This window comes from Nerophis lumbriciformis, linkage group LG04 (assembly GCF_033978685.3).
Source record: "Nerophis lumbriciformis linkage group LG04, RoL_Nlum_v2.1, whole genome shotgun sequence".
NCBI classification, from domain to species: domain Eukaryota; kingdom Metazoa; phylum Chordata; class Actinopteri; order Syngnathiformes; family Syngnathidae; genus Nerophis; species Nerophis lumbriciformis.
In genome coordinates, this window is record NC_084551.2 from 67,144,977 (window position 1) to 67,170,502 (window position 25,526).

At 43.8% G+C, this 25,526-nt stretch overlaps 1 protein-coding gene and 1 long non-coding RNA gene across 2 annotated transcripts in view; one reads left to right on the forward strand and one right to left on the reverse strand.

Moving 5' to 3' along the window:
- LOC133605452 (forkhead box protein O6-like) overlaps positions 1–25,526 on the reverse strand; it is a 210,290-nt gene that overhangs the window by 101,395 nt on the left and 83,369 nt on the right. The gene's annotated exons all lie outside the window — the stretch shown is intronic.
- LOC140678759 (uncharacterized) lies at positions 8,052–9,084 on the forward strand. The gene is made up of 3 exons (XR_012050404.1): positions 8,052–8,198; positions 8,627–8,679; positions 8,976–9,084. It is a non-coding gene; the product is annotated as an uncharacterized lncRNA (long non-coding RNA).

The following is a 25,526-nucleotide window of genomic DNA, read 5'->3' on the forward strand; positions in this document are numbered from 1 at the left end:
GTAAAATTTTGACTTTTGTCGAGTAAAATTATGATTATTTTCATAAAATTGCCAAAATGTTTAGCTTTTCTTGTAAAACTGTGACTGTTATTGAGTAAAATTCCAACTTTTATCATAATATTGCACAAATGTTCAGTTTTTCTTGTAAAAGTTGGACTTGCGTCGAGTAAAATTAAGTAAAATTTTATGTAAAATTATTACTTTTTAATGCAAAATAGTGACATTTGCCATATAAAATTCAGATTTTTATCACAATATTGCCAATTCTTTTGTGGTTCTTGTACAAAATTGTACAAAATTCAGACTTATCACAATATTTTGTTGTTCTAGTAAAATAGTGACTTTTTTTGAGTAAAATTATGACTTTGGTCATAATTTTGCCAAGTAAATTTCCGAATATTATAATATTGCCAACATTTCTAAGCTTTCTTATAAAATTGTGACTTTTATGACCTTTTTTTTGTAAAATTATTACTTTTGAATGCAAAATGGTGACATTTGTCATATAAAATTCAGATTTTTATCGCAATATTGCCAATTATTTTCTGTTTCTTGTACAAAATTCAGACTTATCACAATATTTTGTTGTTGTAGTAAAATAGTGACTTTTTTTGAGTAAAATTATGACTTTGGTCATAATTTTGCCAAGTAAATTTCCCGAAAATTATTATAATATTGCCAACATTTCTAAGCTTTCTTATAAAATTGTGACTTATGTCGAGTGAAATTAAGATTATTTTCATAAAATTAGCTTTTCTTGTTATTGAGTAAAATTCCAACTTTTATCATAATATTGCACAAATGTTCAGTTTTTCTTGTAAAATTTTGACTTGCGTCGAGTAAAATTATAACTTTTATTATTAGGCTGCCAAAAGTTTTTCTTGTGAAATTTTGACCTTTTTCTTGTGAAATTCTAACCCATTTTTGACAACAAGCTTTTTTATATTTCCCTAGATTGTATATATTATTAATGTTTGTCAATACAAATCCTTACATATCTAGAAAAGTGTGGTCCTTAAGAGGTCTCAAGAACGTAAGAAACACAAGAATGTGTGTGTGTGTGTGTGTGTGTGTGTGTGTGTGTGTGTGTGTGTGTGTGTGTCACAGTGCTCCTGGAAGGATGGGGGGGGGGGGGGGGGGGGTCTAGGCTAGGCTGTAGCAGCAGTTTCCGCCTGAGTGCGACTGTCAGTGGGCATCAGTCAGTGGGCAGGACACGGGGATCATTAGTGGAGACGAGAGGACCGGAGTGAAGCGGAGGGAAAAAAGGGGGAGAAAGCGGGGCGAGCAGCCTGTGTGAGTCGGCCGCCGCGTCTTAATATCCCGTCTTGAGAGCATTACGCACACGGCGCTGCACTTTCCTCTCAGTCACGCAATCGGCCCCTCCGCCGAGACCCCTGGCCCAGGCCTCCGCCCCCCCCACCACCCTGTCACTCTCCCTGCCTGCATCCATCCTTACCCTGCATCTCTGTCTGACCCCGTCTGTCCTCCCCCCCCCTCTCTCAAGACATGCCCTCACTTAAGGAGGGTGCATCACAGGTTTGCGTCCCCCCCCCCCACCCTCCACCCCCTAACCCCACCTCTGCTGCCGCTCCATCTCAGCCCACTGCACCCATTTCTGAACCACTCCACATGCCAGCTCTGGTCTTCTCCTCTGCACTTATCCTCTCCGCTTGAGTCTGTGGATGTGGAACACCCGCGCAACACATGTCCAACACGTGTGGACACAAAAGTGTCGGGACACATTTTTGGAGATCACCCGTGTTGGACGTCAGGACCATCGTCGGTCTCGTGCTTTCCAAAACCAAAGAAGCCTGCATGCACTCAATCAATCAATGTTTATTTATATAGCCCTAAATCACAAGTGTCTCAAAGGGCTGCACAAGCCACAACGACAAAACTCACAACCAAGTGGGATGTCAATGTGAATGACTATGAGAAACCTTGGAGAAACCTTGGAGAGGACCCCCCCGCCCCTTCTAGGGGAGACCGGATGCAATGGACGTCGAGTGGGTCTGACATAATAGTGTGAGAGTCCAGTCCATAGTGGATCTAACATAATAGTGAGAGTCCAGTCCATAGTGGATCTAACATAATAGTGAGAGTCCAGTCCATAGTGGATCTAACATAATAGTGAGAGTCCAGTCCATAGTGGATCTAACATAATAGTGAGAGTCCAGTCCATAGTGGATCTAACATAATAGTGAGAGTCCAGTCCATAGTGGATCTAACATAATAGTGAGAGTCCAGTCCATAGTGGATCTAACATAATAGTGTGAGAGTCCAGTCCATAGTGGATCTAACATAATAGTGAGAGTCCAGTCCATAGTGGATCTAACATAATATTGTGAAAGTCCAGTCCATAGTGGAACTTACATAATAGTGAGAGTCCAGTCCATAGTGGATCTGACATAATAATGTGAAAGTCCAGTCCATAGTGGATCTGACATAATATTGTGAAAGTCCAGTCCATAGTGGATCTAACATAATAGTGAGAGTCCAGTCCATAGTGGATCTAACATAATAGTGAGAGTCCAGTCCATAGTTGATCTAACATAATAGTGAGAGTCCAGTCCATAGTGGATCTAACATAATAGTGAGAGTCCAGTCCATAGTGGATCTAACATAATATTGTGAAAGTCCAGTCCATAGTGGATCTAACATAATAGTGAGAGTCCAGTCCATAGTGGATCTGACATAATAGTGAGAGTCCAGTCCATAGTGGATCCGACATAATAGTGAGAGTCCAGTCCATAGTGGATCTAACATAATAGTGAGAGTCCAGTCCATAGTGGATCTGACATAATAGTGAGAGTCCAGTCCATAGTGGATCTAACATAATAGTGAGAGTCCAGTCCATAGTGGATCTAACATAATAGTGAGAGTCCAGTCCATAGTGGATCTGACATAATATTGTGAAAGTCCAGTCCATAGTGGATCTAACATAATAGTGAGAGTCCAGTCCATAGTGGATCTAACATAATAGTGAGAGTCCAGTCCATAGTGGATCTAACATAATAGTGAGAGTCCAGTCCATAGTGGATCTAACATAATAGTGAGAGTCCAGTCCATAGTGGATCTAACATAATAGTGAGAGTCCAGTCCATAGTGGATCTAACATAATGGTGAGAGTCCAGTCCATAGTGGATCTGACATAATAGTGAGAGTCCAGTCCATAGTGGATCTAACATAATAGTGAGAGTCCAGTCCATAGTAGATCTAACATAATAGTGTGAGAGTCCAGTCCATAGTGGATGTAACATAATAGTGAGAGTCCAGTCCATAGTGGATCTAACATAATAGTGAGAGTCCAGTCCATAGTGGATCTGACATAATAGTGAGAGTCCAGTCCATAGTGGATCTGACATAATATTGTGAAAGTCCAGTCCATAGTGGATCTGACATAATATTGTGAAAGTCCAGTCCATAGTGGATCTAACATAATAGTGAGAGTCCAGTCTATAGTGGATCTAACATAATAGTGAGAGTCCAGTCCATAGTGGATCTAACATAATAGTGAGAGTCCAGTCCATAGTGGATCTGACATAATATTGTGAAAGTCCAGTCCATAGTGGATCTAACATAATAGTGAGAGTCCAGTCCATAGTGGATCTAACATAATATTGTGAAAGTCTAGTCCATAGTGGATCTAACATAATAGTGAGAGTCCAGTCCATAGTGGATCTAACATAATAGTGAGAGTCCAGTCCATAGTGGATCCAACATAATAGTGAGAGTCCAGTCCATAGTGGATCTGACATAATAGTGAGAGTCCAGTCCATAGTGGATCTGACATAATAGTGAGAGTCCAGTCCATAGTGGATCTAACATAATAGTGAGAGTCCAGTCCATAGTGGATCCAACATAATAGTGAGAGTCCAGTAATGTGTTAATTCCACGACTGTATATATCGGTATCGGTTGATATCGGAATCGGTAATTAAGACTTGGACAATATCTGAATATCGGCAAAAAAGTCATTATCGGACATGTCTACTTTTAACTAATTGAGATCCAGTAAAAGTTCACAGTCCAAACCGCCGGACTCTCCCCCTTCACTCCCTTCCTCTGCCGTGGCCGCCGCATCCCCGTGATCCCGCCCGTCCCTCCAGGTTTCACCTACTTTTACCTTCTTTCGATTTTGGCGGTTTTTTTCCCTGGTCGACCAAAGCACCTGCATCACGTTAGTAGGTGCACCATGTCTTACAGGCTGACATCACAGGGAATGTGTCCGAGTCAAAGTGAGCTATTTTGGGACACAATTATAGGGTTTTCCCCCTTTTTTTTCCTGGTCCTTTTTTTTAAACGGCACTTCAAGGACCAGAGCGACAGGGGCTCACGCAGACATCCGTGTCCGCCTAGGTGGCGCTGTCCCGGACACATTTTTTAACATTTCCCGCATGAATGAAATCCTGGAACTGATTCCACCCAGATACTTAGGGCGTCCAGGACTTGAGCGACAAGGGCTCGGTCCGACGCGCGTGTCCGCCTAGGTGGCGCTTTCCCGGACACATTTTTAACATTTCCTGCATGAATGAAATCCTGGAACTACTTTTACCTTCTTTCGATTTTGTCGTTTTTTTCCCTGGTCGACCAAAACACCTGCATCACGTTAGTAGGTGCACCATGTCTTACAGGCTGACATCACAGGGAATGTGTCCGAGTCAAAGTGAGCTATTTTGGGACACAATTATGGGGTTTTCCCCCTTTTTTCCTGGTCCTTTTTTTAAACGGCACTTCAAGGACCTGAGCGACAGTGGCTCACGCAGACATCCGTGTCCGCCTAGGTGGCGCTGTCCCGGACACAATTATGGGGTTTTTCCCCCCCCTTTTTTTTTTCCCTGGTCCTTTTTTTAACGCCACTTCAAGGACCTGAGCGACAGGGGCTCACGCAGACATCCGTGTCCGCCGAGGTGGCTCTGTCCCGGACACATTTTTTAACATTTCCTGCATGAATGAAATCCTGGAACTGATTCCACCCAGGTACTTAGGGCGTCCAGGACTTGAGCGACAAAGGCTCAGTCCGACGACGCACGTGTCTGCCTAGGTGGCGCTTTCCCGGACGCATTTTTAACATTTCCTGTATGAATGAAATCCTGGAACTACTTTTACCTTCTTTCGATTTTGTCGTTTTTTTCCCTGGTCGACCAAAACACCTGCATCACGTTAGTAGGTGCACCATGTCTTACAGGCTGACATCACAGGGAATGTGTCCGAGTCAAAGTGAGCTATTTTGGGACTCAATTATGGGGTTTTCCCCCTTTTTTTTCCTGGTCCTTTTTTTTAAACGGCACTTCAAGGACCTGAGCGACAGGGGCTCACGCAGACATCCGTGTCCGCCTAGGTGGCGCTGTCCCAGACACAACTATGGGGTCTTTCCCCCCTTTTTTTTTTTTTCCTGGTCCTTTTTTTATCAGCTCTTTAAGGACCTGAGCGACAGGGGCTCACGCAGACATCCGTGTCCGCCTAGGTGGCTCTGTCCCGGACACATTTTTTAACATTTCCTGCATGGATGAAATCCTGGAACTGATTCCACCCAGGTACTTAGGGCTTCCAGGACTTGAGCGACAAGGGCTCGGTCCGACGCGCGTGTCCGCCTAGGTGGCGTTTTCCCGGACACATTTTTAATATTTCCTGTATGGATGAAATCCTGGAACTACTTTTACCTTCTTTCGATTTTGTCGTTTTTTTCCCTGGTTGACCAAAACACCTGCATCACGTTAGTAGGTGCACCATGTCTTACAGGCTGACATCACAGGGAATGTGTCCGAGTCAAAGTGAGCTATTTTGGGACACAATTATAGGGTTTTCCCCCTTTTTTTTCCTGGTCCTTTTTTTTAAACGGCACTTCAAGGACCAGAGCGACAGGGGCTCACGCAGACATCCGTGTCCGCCTAGGTGGCGCTGTCCCGGACACATTTTTTAACATTTCCCGCATGAATGAAATCCTGGAACTGATTCCACCCAGATACTTAGGGCGTCCAGGACTTGAGCGACAAGGGCTCGGTCCGACGCGCGTGTCCGCCTAGGTGGCGCTTTCCCGGACACATTTTTTAACATTTCCTGCATGAATGAAATCCTGGAATTACTTTTACCTTCTTTCGATTTTGTCGTTTTTTTCCCTGGTTGACCAAAACACCTGCATCACGTTAGTAGGTGCACCATGTCTTACAGGCTGACATCACAGGGAATGTGTCCGAGTAAAGTGAGCTATTTTGGGACACAATTATGGGGTTTTCCCCCTTTTTTTTCCTGGTCCTTTTTTCATCAGCGCTTCAAGGACCTGAGCGACAGGGGCTCACGCAGACATCCGTGTCCGCCTAGGTGGCGCTGTCCCGGACACATTTTTAACATTTCCTGTATGAATGAAATCCTGGAACTACTTTTACCTTCTTTCGTATTGTCGTTTTTTTTCCCTGGTCGACCAAAACACCTGCATCACGTTAGTAGGTGCACCATGTCTTACAGGCTGACATCACAGGGAATGTGTCCGAGTCAAAGTGAGCTATTTTGGGACACAATTATGGGGTTTTCCTGGTCCTTTTTTTTAAACGGCACTTCAAGGACCTGAGCGACAGGGGCTCACGCAGACATCCGTGTCAGCCTAGGTGGCGCTGTCCCGGACACATTTTTTAACATTTCCTGCATGAATGAAATCCTGGAACTGATTCCACCCAGGTACTGAGGGCTTCCAGGACTTGAGCGACAAGGGCTCGGTCCGACGCACGTGTCCGCCTAGGTGGCGCTGTCCCGGACACATTTTTTAACATTTCCTGCATGAATGAAATCCTGGAACTACTTTTACCTTCTTTCGATTTTGTCGTTTCTTTTCCCCTGGTCGACCAAAACACCTGCATCACGTTAGTAGGTGCACCATGTCTTACAGGCTGACATCACAGGGAATGTGTCCGAGTAAAGTGAGCTATTTTGGGACACAATTATGGGGTTTTCCCCCTTTTTTTCCTGGTCCTTTTTCATCAGCGCTTCAAGGACCTGAGCGACAGGGGCTCACGCAGACATCCGTGTCCGCCTAGGTGGCGCTGTCCCAGACACAACTATGGGGTCTTTCCCCCCTTTTTTTTTTTTTTCCTGGTCCTTTTTCATCAGCGCTTCAAGGACCTGAGCGACAGGGGCTCACGCAGACATCCGTGTCCGCCTAGGTGGCGCTGTCCCAGACACAACTATGGGGTCTTTCCCCCCCTTTTTTTTTTTTTCCTGGTCCTTTTTTTATCAGCGCTTTAAGGACCTGAGCGACAGGGGCTCACGCAGACATCCGTGTCCGCCTAGGTGGCTCTGTCCCGGACACAATTATGGGGTTTTCCCCCTTTTTTTCCTGGTCCTTTTTTTAAACGGCTCTTCAAGGACGTGAGCGACAGGGGCTCATGCAGACATCCGTGTCCGCCTAGGTGGCGCTGTCCCAGACACATTTTTTAACATTTCCTGCATGAATGAAATCCTGGAATTACTTTTACCTTCTTTCGATTTTGTCGTTTTTTTTCCTGGTCGACCAAAACACCTGCATCACGTTAGTAGGTGCACCATGTCTTACAGGCTGACATCACAGGGAATGTGTCCGAGTAAAGTGAGCTATTTTGGGACTCAATTATGGGGTTTTCCCCCTTTTTTTTCCTGGTCCTTTTTTTTAAACGGCACTTCAAGGACCTGAGCGACAGGGCCTCACGCAGACATCCGTGTCCGCCTAGGTGGCGCTGTCCCGGACACATCTTTTTAACATTTCCTGCATGAATGAAATCCTGGAACTGATTCCACCCAGGTACTTAGAGCTTCCAGGACTTGAGCGACAAGGGCTCGGTCCGACGCGCGTGTCCGCCTAGGTGGCGCTTTCCCGGACACATTTTTAACATTTCCTGTATGAATGAAATCCTGGAACTACTTTTACCTTCTTTCGATTTTGTCGTTTTTTTCCCTGGTCGACCAAAACACCTGCATCACGTTAGTAGGTGCACCATGTCTTACAAGCTGACATCACAGGGAATGTGTCCGAGTAAAGTGAGCTATTTTGGGACACAATTATGGGGTTTTCCCCCTTTTTTTTCCTGGTCCTTTTTTTTTAAACGGCACTTCAAGGACCTGAGCGACAGGGGCTCACGCAGACATCCGTGTCCGCCTAGGTGGCGCTGTCCCGGACACATTTTTTAACATTTCCTGCATGAATGAAATCCTGGAACTGATTCCACCCAGGTACTGAGGGCTTCCAGGACTTGAGCGACAAGGGCTCGGTTCGACGCGCGTGTCCGCCTAGGTGGCGCTGTCCCGGACGCATTTTTAACATTTCCTGCATGAATGAAACCCTGGAACTACTTTTACCTTCTTTCGATTTTGTAGTTTTTTTTCCTGGTCGACCAAAACACCTGCATCAAGTTAGTAGGTGCACCATGTCTTACAGGCTGACATCACAGGGAATGTGTCCGAGTAAAGTGAGCTATTTTGGGACACAATTATGGGGTTTTCCCCCTTTTTTCCTGGTCCTTTTTTTAAACGGCACTTCAAGGACCTGAGCGACAGGGGCTCACGCAGACATCCGTGTCCGCCTAGGTGGCGCTGTCCCAGACACAACTATGGGGTCTTTCCCCCCTTTTTTTTTTTTTTCCTGGTCCTTTTTTTATCAGCGCTTTAAGGACCTGAGCGACAGGGGCTCACGCAGACATCCGTGTCCGCCTAGGTGGCGCTGTCCCGGACACATTTTTTAACATTTCCTGCATGAATGAAATCCTGGAATTACTTTTACCTTCTTTCGATTTTGTCGTTTTTTTTCCCTTGTCGACCAAAACACCTGCATCACGTTAGTAGGTGCACCATGTCTTACAGGCTGAAATCACAGGGAATGTGTCCGAGTCAAAGTGAGCTATTTTGGGACACAATTATGGGGTTTTCCCCCTTTTTTTCCTGGTCCTTTTTTCATCAGCGCTTCAAGGACCTGAGCGACAGGGGCTCATGCAGACATCCGTGGCCGCCTAGGTGGCTCTGTCCCGGACACAATTATGGGGTTTTCCCCCTTTTTTTCCTGGTCCTTTTTTTTAAACGGCTCTTCAAGGACGTGAGCGACAGGGGCTCATGCAGACATCCGTGTCCGCCTAGGTGGCGCTGTCCCGGACACATTTTTTAACATTTCCTGCATGAATGAAATCCTGGAATTACTTTTACCTTCTTTCAATTTTGTCGTTTTTTTTCCTGGTCGACCAAAACACCTGCATCACGTTAGTAGGTGCACCATGTCTTACAGGCTGACATCACAGGGAACGTGTCCGAGTAAAGTGAGCTATTTTGGGACACAATTATGGGGTTTTCCCCCTTTTTTTCCTGGTCCTTTTTTTAAACGGCTCTTCAAGGACCTGAGCGACAGGGGCTCATGCAGACATCCGTCTCCCCCTAGGTGGCGCTGTCCCGGACACATTTTTTAACATTTCCTGCATGAATGAAATCCTGGAATTACTTTTACCTTCTTTCGATTTTGTCGTTTTTTTTCCCTGGTCGACCAAAACACCTGCATCACGTTAGTAGGTGCACCATGTCTTACAGGCTGAAATCACAGGGAATGTGTCCGAGTCAAAGTGAGCTATTTTGGGACACAATTATGGGGTTTTCCCCCTTTTTTTCCTGGTCCTTTTTTTAACGGCACTTCAAGAACCTGAGCGACAGGGGCTCACGCAGACATCCGTGTCCGCCTAGGTGGCGCTGTCCCAGACACAACTATGGGGTCTTTCCCCCCCTTTTTTTTTTTTTTCCTGGTCCTTTTTTTATCAGCGCTTTAAGGACCTGAGCGACAGGGGCTCACGCAGACATCCGTGTCCGCCTAGGTGGCTCTGTCCCGGACGCAATTATGGGGTTTTCCCCCTTTTTTTCCTGGTCCTTTTTTTAAACGGCTCTTCAAGGACCTGAGCGACAGGGGCTCACGCAGACATCCGTGTCCACCTAGGTGGCGCTGTCCCGGACACATTTTTAACATTTCCTGCATGGATGAAATCCTGGTTCCCGCCCCCGCTCCCTCCAGGTCTACGACCTGTGCCGCCATGCTCTATGCCGGATATCGCGATCGACAAGGCTGACATTTACCAAAACAGAACGGCGTCTACAAAGCTCGCCGTGTTAGCACAAATCCTCCCCTGGCTCGCTCGCTCGGGCGGCTTTTCCCGGGCTCACGGCGTTCATCTGTTTGCTTTTGCTGCCGTCGCGTTTGCCACGACGCCGCGCAAAACACTTTAATGGCGCGTCTGGCCTCGGGAGCGCCCATTTGGCACCTGCGGAGTTCAGCATTACGCTATGCTGATGAGCGTACAGCCGTGTGATGTCGTGGCGTTGGGACAATTTGGACGCCAGCCAATGGAGATTTTGCACTCAGCTACAAATATAAATGTGACCCACTCCATTCCTGAAGTAGACTATTGATTATTTGTAGACGACTACAAGGGATTTGAAAGTATTTTTAGTACCACAACACTCATCTCTGATTGCTACGTGGCAACTGCCCACGCTAATCGCTAGCTGGCGGTTAGAGCGTCCAAATCGTTAGCTGGAAACTGCCGCGCTATTTGCTCGCTGGCAGCTTGTGCCACAAATCCCTAGCTGCCAACTATCACGCTAATCGCTAGCTGGCAACCATCACGACAATCGCTCGCTGGCAACTATCACGTTAACCGCCAGCTGGTAACTATCACGCTAATCTCTAGCTGGCGACTATCACGCTAATCTCTAGCTGGTGACTATCACGCTAATCTCTAGCTGGCAACTATCACGCTAATCACTCAATGGCGACTATCCCGCTAATCGCTAGCTGGCGACTATCACGCTAATCTCTAGCTGGCAACTATCACACTAATCGCTCAATGGCGACTATCCCGCTAATCGCTAGCTGGCGACTATCACGCTAATCACTAGCTGGTGACTATAACACAAATCGCTAGCTGGTGACTATCACGCTAATCGCTAGTTGGCAACTATCACGCTAATCACTAGGTGACGACTATCACACTAATTGCTCGCTGGCAACAATCACGCTAATCGCTAGCTGGCAGTCAGAGCACCAAATCATTATGGAAACTGCCGCGCTATTTGCTAGCTGGCAGCTTGTGCCACAAATTGCTAGCTGGCAACTATCACGCTAATCGCTAGCTGGCAACTATCACGCTAATCGCTAGCTAGAAACCACCAAGACAATCGCTAGCTGACAACTATCACGCTAATCGCTAGCTGGTGACTATCCTGCTAATCGCTAGCTGGTGACTATCCCGCTAATCGCCAGCTGGCGACTATCACGCTTATCGCTAGCTAGAAACCACCAAGACAATCGCTAGCTGGCAACTATCACGCTAATCGCTAGCTGGTGACTATCCTGCTAATCGCTAGCTGGTGACTATCCCGCTAATCGCCAGCTGGCGACTATCACGCTAATCTCTAGCTGGCAACTATCACGCTAATCGCTCGCTGGCAACTATCCGCTAATCGCTAGCTGGTGACTATCACGCTAATCGCTAGCTGGTGACTATCACACGAATCGCTAGCTGGCGACTATCACGCTAATCGCTAGCTGGCAACTATCACGCTAATCGCTAGCTGGTGACTATCACGCTAATCGCTAGCTGGCAACTATCATGATAACCGCTAGCTGGCAACTATCACACTAATCACTAGCTGGCAACTATCACGCTAATTGCTAGCTGGCAACTGTTACGCTAATCGTTAGCTGGCAACTATCACGCTAATCGCTCGCTGGCAACAATCCGCTAATCGCTAGCTGGCAACTATCACGCTAATCCCTAGCTGGCAGTTAGAGCACCAAATCGTTAGCTGGAAACTGCCGCACTATTTGCTCGCTGGCAGCTTGTGCCACAAATCGCTAGCTGGCAACTATCACGCTAATCGCTAGCTGGCAACTATCACGCTAATCGCTAGCTGGTGACTATCACGCTAATCGCTAGCTGGCAACTATCATGATAACCGCTAGCTGGCAACTATCACACTAATCACTAGCTGGCAACTATCACGCTAATTGCTAGCTGGCAACTGTTACGCTAATCGTTAGCTGGCAACTATCACGCTAATCGCTCGCTGGCAACAATCCACTAATCGCTAGCTGGCAACTATCACGCTAATCCCTAGCTGGCAGTTAGAGCACCAAATCGTTAGCTGGAAACTGCCGCACTATTTGCTCGCTGGCAGCTTGTGCCACAAATCGCTAGCTGGCAACTATCACGCTAATCGCTAGCTGGCAACTATCCCGCTAATCCCTAGCTGGCAATTAGAGCGCCAAATCATTAGCTGGAAACTGCCGCGCTATTTGCGTGCTGGCAGCTTGTGCCACAAATTGCTCGCTGGCAACTATCACGCTAATCGCTAGCTGGCAACTATCACGCTAATCGCTAGCTGGAAACCACCAAGACAATCGCTAGCTGGCAACTATCACGCTAATCGCTAGCTGGTGACTATCCCGCTAATCGCTAGCTGGTGACTATCCCGCTAATCGCCAGCTGGCGACTATCACGCTAATCTCTAGCTGGCAACTATCACGCTAATCACTCAATGGCGACTATCCCGCTAATCGCTAGCTGTTGACTATCAGGCTAATCACTAGCTGGTGACTATAACACTAATCGCTAGCTGGTGACTATCACGCTAATCGCTAGTTGGCAACTATCACGCTAATCACTAGCTGACGACTATCACGCTAATTGCTCGCTGGCAACAATCACGCTAATCGCTAGCTGGCAGTCAGAGCACCAAATCATTATGGAAACTGCCGCGCTATTTGCTAGCTGGCAGCTTGTGCCACAAATCGCTAGCTGGCAACTATCACGCTAATCGCTAGCTGTCAACTATCACGCTAATCGCTAGCTAGCAGTCAGAGCACCAAATCATTATGGAAACCGCCGCGCTATTTGCTAGCTGGCAGCTTGTGCCACAAATCGCTAGCTGGCAACTATCACGCTAATCGCTAGCTGGCAACTATCACGCTAATCGCTAGCTGGAAACCACCAAGACAATCGCTAGCTGGCAACTATCACGCTAATCGCTAGCTGGTGACTATCCCGCTAATCGCCAGCTGGCGACTATCACGCTAATCTCTAGCTGGCAACTATCACGCTAATCGCTCGCTGGCAACTATCCGCTAATTGCTAGCTGGTGACTATCACGCTAATCGCTAGCTGGTGACTATAACACTAATCGCTAGCTGGTGACAATCACGCTAATCGCTCGCTGGCAACTACCCGCTAATCGCTAGCTGGTGACTATCACGCTAATCGCTAGCTGGTGACTATCACGCTAATCGCTAGCTGGCGACTATCACGCTAGTCACTAGCTGGTGACCACCACGCTAATCGCCAGCTGGCAACTATCACGCTAATCGCTAGCTGGTGACTACCACGCTAATCGCTAGCTGGCGACTATCATGATAACCGCTAGCTGGCGACTATCACGCTAATCACTAGCTGGCAACTGTTATGCTAATCGCTAGCTGGCAACTATCACGCTAGTCGCTCGCTGGCAACAATCCCGCTAATCGCTAGCTGGCAACTATCACGCTAATCCCTAGCTGGCAGTTAGAGCACCAAATCGTTAGCTGGAAACTGCCGCACTATTTGCTCGCTGGCAGCTTGTGCCACAAATCGCTAGCTGGCAACTATCACGCTAATCGCTAGCTGGCAACTATCCCGATAATCGCTAGCTGGCAACTATTGCCGATAATCGTATAACTAAAACTGCACTGCGGTGCGGTACAGCTCGGTCGGTAGAGCGGCCATGCCAACAACTTGAGGGTTCCAGGTTCGATCCCCGCTCCTGCCAACCGAGTCACTGCCGTTGTGTCCTTGGGCAAGACACTTTACCCACCTGCTCCCGGTGCCACCCACACTGCTTTAAATGTAACTTAGATATTGGCTTTCACTATGTAAAGTGCTTGGAGTCACTAGAGAAAAGCGCTATATAAATATAATTTGATTCAATTCAATACTACCGTAGTACTGTAAGACTTTTAAGTGAAGAATCCATATGAGTAGAAACGCTATGGAGGACTAAAAGACTGAACGATGCTCTACTTCCGGGTGAAAGCCCTAAATGGAAGGACACCGCAGCACCTGCTGTGAGCGAATTTGTCCAAAGATGGCGCCGTCATTTTTATTATGGCCATCAGCGGGAAAAAAAATCCATAAATTAGCCGCACCGTTTATATAAGCCGCAGGGCTCAAAGTATAGGTTCAAAGTAGCGGCTTATTGTTTGGAATTTAGGGTATTAATATTGTTTATTTCTGGTGGGCGTTCTACTCTTTGGTTGTCCTACTTTTTTCAGCGGTCTTTGAACGCCCCGTAAAAAAACACCTCCGTCTTGTATTTATCGGATCAATCATTCTGTTATGTAAAAGAGCTTTGAGTCACTGGAGAAAAGCGCTATATAAATATAACTCACTTCACTTCTAAGAGAGCACAGCTTGGAAGTTGAATGTGCACAAAACTGCTCAGACAGTCGTGTGGTTACGTATGCAGTTTCAATAGGGAAAGACGTTAATGTCTCCTATTTTCATGTTAGCATTCAAGCTTCCAAAATCCTGATGAGAAGATATGACTTCAAGTAAGCACTTTTCCTTGTTTTTGTTGGGTTTTGAAATAGAAAAATAGCCTTGATAGTCTTCTGAGTTGAAGAACTAATGTTGTATTCGTGTAAATATGACTTTATGCTGCTCCTTTTCATTCATGAGTTATTTTAATGTAGCGTCAATTATTTCTATTCGACATCGAGTGAATGATATGATATAAAAAGGAAAGGTCTTTAAAAAATAAATAAATAAAAACAGCAAAGCGCACACCTGTTGATTAGACGGTGCTAATTTATTCCTCAAATACCATAACTCTGACAAAATAGGCCGTAGTCAAACATTCAAATATACACAAAAAAAATCTGTCTGGAGCCGCAAAAAATGAAAAGCCTTATATAAGTGTTATAATGAAGGCAACACATGTTGTAAGTGTCTATATAAGCTTTATTAGCCTACTATCAAAATGACTTTAAAAGTCTTATATAAGTGTTATAAAGAAGGCAACACATGATGCAAGTGTCTATATTAGCTATATTAGCCTACTATCAAAATGACTTTAAAAGTCTTATATAAGTGTTATAATGAAGGCAACACATGATGTAAGTGTCTATTTTAGCCTACTACCAAAATGACTTTAAAAGTCTTATATAAGTGTGATATTGAAGGCAACACATGATGTGTCTATATTAGCTATAATAGCTTACTATCAAAATGACTTTAAAAGTCTTATATAAGTGTTATAATGAAGACAACACATGATGCAAGTGTCTATATTAGCTATATTAGCCTACTATCAAAATTACTTTAAAAGTATTGTATAAGTGTTATAATGAAGGCAACACATGATGTAAGTGTCCATATTAGCCTACTATCAAAATGACTTTAAAAGTCTTATATAAGTGTGATATTGAAGGCAACACATGTTGTAAGTGTCTATATTAGCTATAATAGCTTACTATCAAAATGACTTTAAAAGTCTTATATAAGTGTTATAATGAAGACAACACATGATGCAAGTGTCTATATTAGCTATATTAGCCTACTATCAAAATTACTTTAAAAGTATTGTATAAGTGCTATAATGAAGACAACACATGATGTAAGTGTCTATATTAGCCTACTATCAAAATTACTTTAAAAGTATTGTATAAGTGTTATAATGAAGGCAACACAGGATGCAAGTGTCTATATTAGCTATTATAGCCTACTATCAAAATGACTTTAAAAGTCTTATATAAGTGTTATAATGAAGGCAACACATGATGTAAGTGTCTATATTAGCCTACTATCAAAATTACTTTAAAAGTATTGTATAAATGTTATAATGAAGGCAACACATGATGTAAGTGTCTATCTTAGCCTACTATCAAAATTACTTTAAAAGTCTTATATAAGTGTTATAATGAAGACAACACATGTTGTAAGTGTCTATATTAGCTATAATAGCCTACTAGCGAAATTACTTTAAAAGTCTTATATAAGTGTTATAATGAAGGCAACACATGTTGTAAGTGTCTATATTAGCTATAATAGCCTACTATCAAAATTACTTTAAAAGTATTATATAAGTGTTATAATGAAGGCAACACATGATGTAAGTGTCTATATTAGCAATAATAGCCTACTATCAAAATTACTTTAAAAGTATTGTATAAGTGTTATAATGAAGGCAACACAAGTTGTAAGTGTCTATATTAGCAATAATAGCCTACTATCAAAATTACTTTAAAAGTATTGTATAAGTGTTATAATGAAGGCAACACATGATGTAAGTGTCTATATTAGCTATAATAGCCTACTATCAAAATGACTTTAAAAGTCTTATATAAGTGTTATAATGAAGGCAACACATGATGTAAGTGTCTATATTAGCTATAATAGCCTACTATCAAAATGACTTTAAAAGTCTTATACAAGTGTTATAATGAAGGCAACACATGATGTAAGTGTCCATATTAGCCTACTATCAAAATGACTTTAAAAGTCTTATATAAGTGTGATAATGAAGGCAACACATGTTGTAAGTGTCTATATTAGCTATATTAGCCTACTATCAAAATGACTTTAAAAGTCTTATATAAGTGTTATAATGAAGGCAACACGTGATGTAAGTGTCTATATTAGCCTACTATCAAAATGACTTTAAAAGTCCTATATAAGTGTGATAATGAAGGCAACACATGATGTAAGTGTCTATATTAGCTATATTAGCCTACTATCAAAATGACTTTAAAAGTCTTATACAAGTGTTATAATGAAGGCAACACATGATGTAAGTGTCTATATTAGCCTACTATCAAAATTACTTTAAAAGTCTTATATAAGTGTTATAATGAAGGCAACACATGTTGTAAGTGTCTATATTAGCAATAATAGCCTACTATCAAAAATATTTTAAAAGTATTGTATAAGTGTTATAATGAAGGCAACACATGATGTAAGTGTCTATATTAGCTATAATAGCTTACTATCAAAATGACTTTAAAAGTCTTATATAAGTGTTATAATGAAGGCAACACATGATGCAAGTGTCTATATTAGCTATATTAGCCTACTATCAAAATTACTTTAAAAGTATTGTATAAGTGTTATAATGAAGGCAACACATGTTGTAAGTGTCTATATTAGCTATAATAGCCTACTATCAAAATTACTTTAAAAGTATTGTATAAGTGTTATAATGAAGGCAACACACGATGTAAGTGTCTATAATAGCTATAATTACTTTAAAAGTATTGTATAATGTTATAATGAAGGCAACACACGATGTAAGTGTCTATAATAGCTATAATTACTTTAAAAGTATTGTATAATGTTATAATGAAGGCAACACATGTTGTAAGTGTCTATATTAGCTATTATAGCCTACTATCAAAATGACTTTAAAAGTATTGTATAAGTGTTATAATGAAGGAAACACAGGATGCAAGTGTCTATATTAGCTATTATAGCCTACTCTCAAAATGACTTTAAAAGTCTTATATAAGTGTTATAATGAAGGAAACACAGGATGCAAGTGTCTATATTAGCTATTATAGCCTACTCTCAAAATGACTTTAAAAGTCTTATATAAGTGCTATAATGAAGACAAAACCTGATATAAGTGTCAAAAAACAAAAAACATATCCATTTTTACACATCTCAGGTTGCCGACCCCCGGACTAGAAGGTAAGAGATGAGCTGATGCCGCATTAGGCATAATTTTTGGTTAGTTTCTGGGTTCTTGTATGCATTGTGGACAATTCTGTTGTAGATGATTTTAATTCTGTTGTAGATGATTTTAAAGCAGACGACAAAAGCAATTTCTGTAAATGTTCCTTTTTGATTGATTTTCAATTATGTTTTTTTGTGTATAACTGCAGATCAGATCAGGCTTTTTTTGTGTACTCAAAGTACTATTTTGTGTACTCAAAGTATCACGGATACATTTCCACTCCAAATGGCCGCTTTTTGGTTCCTTTGTACTGACATCCACCTGACGACTATATTCATTTATTATTATTATTATTTTTTTTTTGTATAAATAATTTTTTGCTGCGTATTTCAAAAACAACATGTACAGCCCGAGTAAACACAAGGTCACTGAACGCCTCGCACATTTCTCAAAGTCTGCGAGCGGCGCGCTCCCGCCACTGGCGCACAAACTTGCCCTTGTTTTATTACGAGCCTAATCACTATTCCAGACGCACGCTCACCTCCTCTAGACGCGCACAAAGACACAGACACCCACGGACATTCTGGACCAGACGCCCCCCCCCTCACTCACTCACCTCCATCCCTGCCTGGCTGCTGAACACTTGTGTGGATTTAAGGAATATTCTCAGGCCATGCCGGCGAACCCCTTAAACGAATAATCATTTAGCCTAAGCCCCGTTTCAGCCACACTAAACCAGCGTTTAAGGTCCCCCTCCTTGGATAAGGTAAGTGCGCCTGCACTGACTTCATCACAGTCAGATTTACAAACATATGAACCCTAAAGAGTATCTTATTCACCATTTGATTGGCAGCAGTTAACGGGTTATGTTTAAAAGCTCATACCAGCATTCTTCCCTGCTTGCCACTCAGCATCAAGGCTTGGAATTGGGGGTTAAATCACCAAAAATTATTCCCGGGCGCGGCGCCGCTGCTGCCCACTGCTCCCCTCACCTCCCAGGGGGTGAACAAGGGGATGGGTCAAATGCAGAGGACAAATTCCACCACACTTAGTGTGTGTGTGACAATCATTGGTACTTTAACTTAACTTTAACTTTACACATACAAACTGTAGCACACAAAAAAGCACATTTAATAAAAAAAACGCTATTATGCACTTACCTTTACTTATAAATGAAGTCCATTCGCCGCTGTTGTGCTGGATTAATGAACCCCCTGACGGGTGTGTTAAATCAACTAAAGCCCTCACTTCAACTTTCCACGTGCAAGATTGAATCTATTTAAAAAAGTGTAACCGAGGGTTTATAAATGTGGCCTATACTGTATGAAACTACAAAATAACAAACACGGAGGCTCCAGTTTACACGAGGACCACTTTATTTACCTTCTTTCAAAAACCTCCGCTCCACTACAACATGTCATCACTTCCGCTCTTGGCGCCTTCAAAATAAGAGCTCAAGGCATATAACAGTGCATAACAGGAACTTAACATCACAAATAGGAAAGCCCATAAAAATAGGTTACAAAAGTTATTTAATAAGAAGCCAAAAAGTGCAAAAACAATAATGTTCGTGTTGGAGGAGTTGTGAATTAGGTACACCTGCAGTCTGCAGGTGTACCTAATGTTGTGGCCCTGCAGTCATTCACAACTCCTCCAACACGAACATTATTGTTTTTGCACTTTTTGGCTTCTTATGAAATAACTTTTTTAAATAGATTCAATCTTGCACGTGGAAAGTTTAAGTGTGGGCTTTAGTTGGTATAACAATTCTACGGCGGGGGTGCAGGAGGCGGGGCTACTGGAGCCTCAGCCCGTGCGTCTTTTGCAGCCGTTTTATGATCGCTCAGCACAAGAAATACGTTACACACATACAGTTGTTGACAAAATACACTGTACATTATATACCTCAGCTAACTAAACTACGGAAATGTATAATATAATTCATATAGCAATACGGTCTCACTGCACAGCAGGCCAGCAGTTAGCCGAGTCCGCAATCCATGTTGAGGCACTGAGTGACGTGCCTCAACTGGCTGCTGTTCACCGCACCGTCTCTTCTCAGTATTTGAACGGCAAATGTGAAAATTCAGCGATTTTTGAATAAAAATAATCTAAAACTGGTGAAGTTAAATGGAAAATAACTTTATAGTATAATCACTGCATACATATAACAATTTTTTTTTTTTTTTTTTTTTTTTACTTTTTTTTTCTTTCCATGATGGCAGGTGAGGCCCCCGCCTCACCTGCCTCTAGTGACTCCACGTCACTGGTCAATATATACCTTGATGTTGCAGAAAAAAGACCATAAGATGATCAAGAGAAGAATATCGACCCTAGCTTCCCTGGCCTGCTGACATCAACTCCAAAACTGGACAGATCAGCTTTCAGGAAAAGAGAGCGGATGAGGGTATGTCTACAGAATATATTAATTGATGAAAACTTTATTCATTACTTGCGGTTTTACGTAAATTATTATACATAAACTGTGTTTACCAATATTTTAGCTTAAAAACATTTATTTTTTCAATCATTCGAGTATATTCGGGTAGTCTTGTGTAATGCAGTATTTTGTGTCTATTTAGGTATGGTTAACCTGAGTGCTGAAACTGTGGAAAAATATATGTTCTTAGCGCGCCTGAAATGGGCTGTCTGCACTCTCAAAGTGCATGTTGTTGCCAAATGTATTTCATATGCTGTAAACCTAGTTCATAGTTGTTAGTAACGTGTTAAGCCGCTGAAATCCGAGTCTGAATCCGAGCTAATGTCGCTATAGCTTGCTGTTTGTTTGTATTGGCATCACTGTGTGACGTCACAGGAAAATGGACGGGTGTATATAACGATGGTTAAAATCAGGCACTTTGAAGCTTCTTTTTAGGGATATTGCGTGATGGGTAAAATTTTGAAAAAAACTTCGAAAAATAAAATAAGCCACCGGGAACTGATTTTTAATGGTTTTAACCCTTCTGAAATTGTGATAATGTTCCCCTTGAAGAGAAAGCCATTGCAGCTATTCGGGATACAACACTTCTCAGACGGCAAGAGAACTTTCCAATGTCCGGGTCAGCTACGATTCTACTAACCGAAAAACTTTGTCCGTTTGTCGAAGGAGAGACAAAGAGAATGCGGGCTCCCTTGGATGTGATAAAAAAAAGGTAGCGTGTGCTTTGTATTACCTGGCCGTCGAGGGAAGACTAACTACGGAAAACAGCGAATGCATTTGGACTGGCAAAGCAGACTGTATCAGTTATGTATGTCGCCGACTCAACGTCTAGGTCCAGAGTGTATAAAGTCACCAAAAACGAATGGACAATGAAGATGAAGGCAAAAGAGTGAGGAGTGTCCTGACTAGATATCTAGATCCCTAGATTGATTGATGTGTGTAATAAAGATTTGATTAATTTATGATGGCTCAGGTGTGATTCACTACAATAGGACCCCAGAGCAACCTGGATTCCAGTTAATTGAAATACCACAACACTGGATATTGTTCAGATAAGTTACTTTTAAGAACTTGCACACAAAGCAACAGTGGAGGTGACTATGGCGTGCGCATTTTCCGGCTGACGGAGGGGGGGGGAAGGGGTCTTAAACGACCATGTGGACAAGGATTAGGTTAGGTGCAATTTATCCTGGATAACCTTAGTGGACAGAATTTCTAGGCGCAGTCAAGGCGTTGAGGGGATCTGGTTTGGTGGCTGCAGGATTAGGTCTCTGCTTTTTGCAGATGATGTGGTCCTGATGGCTTCATCTGGCCAAGATCTTCAGCTCTCACTGGATCGGAAGTGTGAAGCGACTGGGATGAGAATCAGCACCTCCAAGTCCGAGTCCGTGGTTCTCGCCCGGAAAAGGGTAGAGTGCCATCTTCGGGTTGGAGAGGAGATCTTGCCCCAAGTGGAGGAGTTCAAGTACCTCGGAGTCTTGTTCACGAGTGAGGCAAGAGTGGATCGTGAGATCGACAGGCGGCGTCTTCAGTAATGCGGACGCTTTACCGATCCGTTGTGGTGAAGAAGGAGCTGAGCCGGAAGGCAAAGCTCTCAATTTACCGGCCGATCTACGTTCCCATCCTCACCTATGGTCATGAGCTTCGGGTTATGACCGAAAGGACAAGATCACGGGTACAAGCGGTCAAAATGAGTTTTTCTCTGCCGGGTGGCGGGGCTCTCCCTTAGAGATAGGGTGAGAAGCTCTGTCATCCGGGAGGAGCTCAAAGTAAAGCCGCTGCTCCTCCACATGGAGAGGAGCCAGATGAGGTGGTTCGGGCATCTGGTCAGGATGCCACCCGAACGAGTGAGGGAAGAGTGGATCTTGAGATCGACAGGCGGATCGGTGCGGCGTCTTCAGTAATGCGAACGCTGTACCGATCCGTTGTGGTGAAGAAGGAGCTGAGCCGGAAGGCAAAGCTCTCAATTTACCGGCCGATCTATGTTCCCATCCTCACCTATGGTCATGAGCTTCGGGTTATGACCGAAAGGACAAGATCACGGGTACAAGCGGCCAAAATGAGTTTTCCTCCGCCGGGTGGCGGGGCTCTCCCTTAGAGATAGGGTGAGAAGCTCTGTCATCCGGGGGGAGCTCAAAGTAAAGCCGCTGCTCCTCCACATGGAGAGGAGCCAGATGAGATGGTTCGGGCATCTGGTCAGGATGCCACCCGAACGAGTGAGGGAAGAGTGGATGGTGAGATCGACAGGCGGATCGGTGCGGCGTCTTCAGTAATGCGAACGCTGTACCGATCCGTTGTGGTGAAGAAGGAGCTGAGCCGGAAGGCAAAGCTCTCAATTTACCGGTCGATCTATGTTCCCATCCTCACCTATGGTCATGAGCTTTGGGTTATGACCGAAAGGACAAGATCACGGGTACAAGCGGCCCAAATGAGTTTCCTCCGCCGGGTGGCGGGGCTCTCCCTTAGAGATAGGGTGAGAAGCTCTGTCATCCGGGAGGAGCTCAAAGTAAAGCCGCTGCTCCTCCACATGGAGAGGAGCCAGATGAGGTGGTTCGGGCATCTGGTCAGGATGCCACCCGAACGCCTCCCTAGGGAGGAGGCCACGGGGAAGACCCAGGACACATTGGGAAGACTATGTCTCCCGGCTGGCCTAGGAACGCCTCGGGATCCCCCGGGAGGAGCTGGACGAAGTGGCTGGGGAGAGGGAAGTCTGGGCTTCCCTGCTTAGGCTGCTGCCCCCGCGACCCGACCTCGGATAAGCGGAAGAAGATGGATGGATGGATGGATGGATGGATGGATGAACCTTAGTGTAAATGGGGCCTCAGTTGATAAAGGGTCAAGGGACGGATTTGGGGGCGGTGGGGGTCCACAGTGGGGTAAAACTATTTGGCCTAATGATTGTGTCTTATGTAACACACACTGTAGCTGAGACACACACACACAGACGCACCATTTACCCATTTGGCACTAATTGAGGGATCTTTTTTCAGAAGCTGTAATTGCACACATTTAATTATTTATTTTGATGGGAGGCAATTTGGTGGAGGGATAGTGTGTGTGTGTGTGTGTGTGTGTGTGTGTGTGTGTGTGTGTGTGTGTGTGTGTGTGTGTGTGTGTGTGTGTGTGTGTGTGTGTGTGTGTGTGTGTGTGTGTGAATGCGGGAAAAAGCTCCGGTGGGCGAGATGGCGCAGGTCAGAGCAGCTTTTTGGGTAAATGCGCGCGAAGGGGCAGATCTACTGTAAGCTAACTGTCCGCCGGGATTTGAATGTATGAACGGTATACGAGGAATTCACTCAAACGTGTGTGTGTGTGCGTGTGATGCATTCCAAAGTGCACGGCTTTCTGAGTGCAGCGGGAGTGCACTAATGGACGCACACTTGAACTGAAGTGTGCCGAATGTAGCTGAAGTGCAGCCAAGTCTGGCTTGGGAGCCGCGTACTCTCCGCTCTCCCGGTCGTCTATCAGCTTCATATTTTCATCCCCTTCTCATTGACAGAACCCGAGCCGTTCGCTCTCTGTGTTAAATCTCCTCATCCTGGCTTTGAGAAAGAGACGCGCAAGCTCAAGCCCGGTCGCCGGCCGCCTACCACCCGCCACCGCCCCCCCTGCTGTGCTTGTGAGCAGAATGAAATAAGGGGAGATGACATGTAACCACCAGTAGTCTTGACCTTTATCAAGCTCCAGTGCCCGAGGCAGGCTCAGTGAGACATTAAGAAAATGACTGAGCATTATTAACCTCTACTTACTTGAACACACACTCACACACACACACACACACACACACACACACACACACACACATGCACCAACTGGTGTGAGCAGTGGCTTTTAGGGGTGTGACGGTTTTGCAGATGCCGCGGTATTTTGGTTCTAAAGCAGTGGTTCTTTACCTTGTTGGACGTACCGAACCCCACCAGTTTCATGTGCGCATTCATGTTGGTTTTTTTCAAATTCAAGACAAAGTTATATGTTTTTGGTAACACTTTAGTATGGGGAACATATTCTAAGTAACAGAGACTTAATTTAGAGTTTTTTTGGACACTAGGGCAGGGGTCGGCAACCCAAAATGTTGAAAGAGCCATATTGGACCAAAAAATACAAAAACAAATCTGTCTGGAGCCGCAAAAAATGAAAAGCCATATTACATACAGATAGTGTGTCATGAGATATAAATTGAATTAAGATGACTTAAAGGAAACTAAATGAGCTCAAATATAGCTACAAAATGAGGCATTATGATGCAATATGTACATATAGCTAGCCTAAATACACACTTGCCAACCTTGAGACCTCCGATTTCGGGAAGAGGGGGGGTGGGGCGGGGGGCGTGGTTGGGGGCGTGGTTAAGAGATATATATATATATAAGAAATACTTGACTTTCAGTGAATTCTAGCTATATATATATGTATGTATATATATATATATATATATATATATATATATATATATATATATATATATATATATACATATATATATATATGTATACATATATATATATATATATAAATAAATAAAAGAAATACTTGAATTTCAGTGTTCATTTATTTACACATTTACACACACATAACACTCATCTACTCATTGTTGAGTAGATGAGGGTTGAATTGTCCATCCTTGTTCTATTTTCTGTCACTATTTCAGAACACACACATTATACAAATATACATTATAAAATCAATAAGAAAACAGGAGCTCTAATTTGGGAGTCTGAATTAGGATCAGAAGTTCCCATGTAAACATTGCGCACTCACGTCGCCTTTTTGTATTGATTACTGCAGCTGTGCACTGGATTCATTCACAAATACAAACTACAACTCACAAACACTTTAGAGTTAGGCTCCACCATCAGAATGTGTACTTAAACTTATAAAGATCACATGGATATTATTCAGTGAGTTGATTCACCAAAACTAACCTGTTATACAGGAGGAAAAAGCACACAGGACGTTTCAATTGTTCACAGACTGGTCGCGCTCATCAGAATGACAAGACACTTCCGGTCTGCAGGTGATAGCATTCAATTGGGAAGAAACGCCCTACTGCCCCCTACTGACCAATGTGAATACTGATAAATCTATAATGACAGCTCCAAAAATGAATTCAAACCACAAAATAAAATAAATAAATCAACACAAAAATGTGACACATTATGGGTGGGTCACATATGCATGTACAGTAGATGGCAGTATTGTCCTGTTTAAGAGTGTCACAACATTGCTGTTTACGGCAGACAAACTGCTTTACGGGGGACAAAAAATTGACTGCTGTTGTTGTGTGTTGTTACCGCGCTGGGAGGACGTTAATGAAACTGCCTAACAATAAACCCACATAAGAAACCAAGAACTCGCCCTCCATCATTAGCTGTTTATATGGTGGGAAAGCGGAC